The sequence below is a fragment of the Chrysochloris asiatica genome, unplaced genomic scaffold, assembly GCF_000296735.1.
Source record: "Chrysochloris asiatica unplaced genomic scaffold, ChrAsi1.0 scaffold00004, whole genome shotgun sequence".
Lineage (NCBI taxonomy): Eukaryota > Metazoa > Chordata > Mammalia > Afrosoricida > Chrysochloridae > Chrysochloris > Chrysochloris asiatica.
Genome location: NW_006408522.1, coordinates 46,721,814 through 46,725,252, shown reverse-complemented (window position 1 = coordinate 46,725,252; position 3,439 = coordinate 46,721,814).

The following is a 3,439-nucleotide window of genomic DNA, read 5'->3' as shown; positions in this document are numbered from 1 at the left end:
TAGAAAAAGAGCAGCAAAGTAAGCCTATTGCCACCAGAAGAAAGAAGTAATAAAGATTGTTATTGTTATTAAGTGCCATCGAGTCAGTTACAACTCATAGCAATCCTACGTAGGGTTTCCGAGGAGTGGCTGGTGGGTTTGAACTTCCAATTTTGCAGTTAACAGTCCAGTGCTTATCCCAGAGCTGCAAACTAGGACACCATACTAAAGATTAGGACAGAATTAAATGAAATAAAAAACAGGAAAAAAATAAATAGAATCAACAAGACAAGAAGTTGGTTCTTTGAAAGGATTAATACAATTGACAAACAACAAGTCTAACACAAGAAATAGAGAACATGAAAATAACGTGAATAAAAAAGTATATGGGTGGCATCACAACAGAACCAAAGAAATTAAAAAGGGTAATAAAAGGACAGTTTGAAAAGTTGTACACCAACAAATCTGAAAATCTAGAAGAAATGGACAAAGTTTTAGAAAAATACTACCTACCTTAATAAACACAGATGGAAGTAGAAAATTTGAACAAATCTATAACAGAAGAAGAAATTGATGAGGTTATTAAAAGCCTCCCAACAAATATGTCTAGGCTCAGATGGCTTTACTGGTGGATTCTACCAAACATTCATGAATGAGCTGATACCAATTCTACTTACACTATTCTAGAACACAGAAAAGGAAGTGAAACTCTCAAATTCATTTTGTGACGCATAACCCTAATACTAAAACCAGGCAAAGATATCACTAAAAAAGAAAATTATAGATCTCAATATCTCTCATGAACATAGATGCAAAATTTCTCAACAAAATCCTAGGCAATAGAATTCAACAACACATCAAAAATATAAAACATCATGACCAAGTGGAATTCATATCAGGGATGCAAGGATGGTTCAATATTAGAAAAACAATCAATAAAATCCACCACATAAATAAAACAAAGGAAAAGACCCTTGATCATATCAACTGATGCAGAAAAGGCATTTGACAAAATCCTACATCCATTTCTGATTAAAAAAAAAAAAATCAACAAAATAGTAACAGAGGGCAATTTCTCAAGATAACTAAAGGCATATGTACAAATCTAACACCCAACATTACTTGCAATGAAGATAAACTGAAAGCATTCCATTTGCAAACAGGAATCAGACACGGATGCCCTTTATCACCACTCCTACTTAATATTGTGTTGAAAGTATTAGCCAGAGATATAAGGCAAGAAAGGGAGATTAAAGGTATTCAAATTGGCAAAAAAAAAGGAATAAAACTCTATTTGCAGATGATATGATCCTAGATATAGAAAATTCCAAAAAGTCATCAAGAAAAATATTAGAACTCATTGAAAGATTTAGCAGTGTCACGGTGCAAGATCAACATATAAAGATCAGTCAGATTCCTTTACCCTAAGAAAGAGAACTCTGAAAAGGAAATCAATGCCATCTTCACTAGCCACCCAATGATGAAATACTTAGGAATAAATCTAACCAGAGAAACAAAAGAAATTTATAAAACACAACTGCAAGAAACCAAAAGAGACTTACAAAAATGGAAGAATATGCCATGCTTATGGTTAGCAAGACTTATGATTAGCATTGTGAAAGTTAACACTCCTCAAAGCAATCTACAGATATAATGCAATCCCAATCTAGATTCCATTATCATTCTTTAAAGAGATTGAAAAACGACTCACTAACTTCATATGGAAAAGAAAGAGACCTGGGATGAGCAATGCATTACTTTAGAAGACAAAAAAGTTGGAGGCCCCTCACTTCCTGATCTCAAAATCTACTACGCAACCACAGTGGTCAAAACAGCCTGGCATTGGTGTAACAGAAGATATATAGACCAATGGAACAGAATTGAAAATCCAGAGGTAAATCCATCCAAACACACAATCTGCTGATCTTTGACAAAGGGCCAAAACACATTAAATGGGGAAAAGATAATTTCTTCAACAAATGGTGCTGACAAAACTGGAAATCCATTCACAAAAAAATGAAACAAAACTCATATTTCACACCATATACAAAACAAACTCAAGATGCAAAACCTAGAACTAAAAAGATCATCAGTGAAACAATATGGACAAACATAGGCATAAATACAACAACAACAAGAGGGTAAACATGTGTTAACTTGGGTGACAGGGAAGACAGTTTTAAAAAATAGAGAAGAAAATAAATAAATTAGATAGACAAATAGATATGATGTTGTTAAGTGCTGTAGAGTCGATTCCAACTCATCGTGCGTTGGAATAGGGTTTCCAAGGAGTGGCTGGTGAACTTGAATTGCGTGGTTCAAACTGACCTTGCAGTCCAGTGCATTAACCCACAGCACTACACCAGGATTCCAGATAAGTATGTAGGTAGACGGATAAAGAGTACTTAAGGACCAGGACTGAGGTCACTAGCTCAGGAATACCTTGAGTTATTCAAAGGGACAGTGGTCCTGGGAATCTGAGGTAAACTGATTCCAGCGGCCAGTGTAGAGGAGGAGCTATACGATTCTAGAAGAAAAAAATATATATATACATATATATATCCTTAGTTAGACCTTAGTCAGAACATTCAGTCATATAAAGAGACTTAGTTTGGAAATGCTCTTTCTCACTCTTTGCCCATTGTTTAGTGGCCACAATCTCCCCCTGCTCAAAAGAAACAAGTACAGAACGGCCTTGTTGTTAGGTGCCATCGAGTTAGTACTAACTTATAGCGACCCTATGCACAGAATGACCTACATAATACTATACCTGACATCAGAGTTCCAAACAGCTTCAAAGGGGTTCAGTAATTGCTAAATTAGGGTCACGCACATGTTGCATAGCAACCAAATCTGTTGCTCAGTGGTATTTTGACCTGAGTTGGAACTGACTCAATGGCACTTAACAACAACAACAGGAACACACAGTTGTCCCTGGCTCAAAGATGATAGCTGACTTGTCTGCTTTGAGTATGTATTGCTTTCCAGAGTCCCACCAATAATCTGATCTCCTGCAACAGGCTCCTGAAAATCTGAGGAGGGAGGACTACTTCAGGACTTTTGGAGAGCTATGGTATTGGCAAACTATAGAGAACAACACACATTCAAAACATTCGGGTTCACAGCTATCACTGAGCAGGGCACAGCTGTTTGTTTCCTACTAGTCAAAATACCACTTGGCAACAGGTTTGGTTGCTAGGCAATGCATACTCAGCCCAATTTGTTTCAGACAGCAAATGCTGAACCATTTTGAACTGGTTCAAAGTCTTGGAAATTAGCACAACACAACATCACAAAAAGTAGACTGGATGCTTCATCAACTTAATCCGGTTTCTAGTGTTGTTGTTATTAAGTACCGTGGAGTCGGTTCCGACCCATAGCGACCCTGTACAGGGTTTCCGAGGGTGTAAATCTTTACGGGAGTAGAAAGCCTCATCTTTCTCCCGCGGAGCGGCTGGTA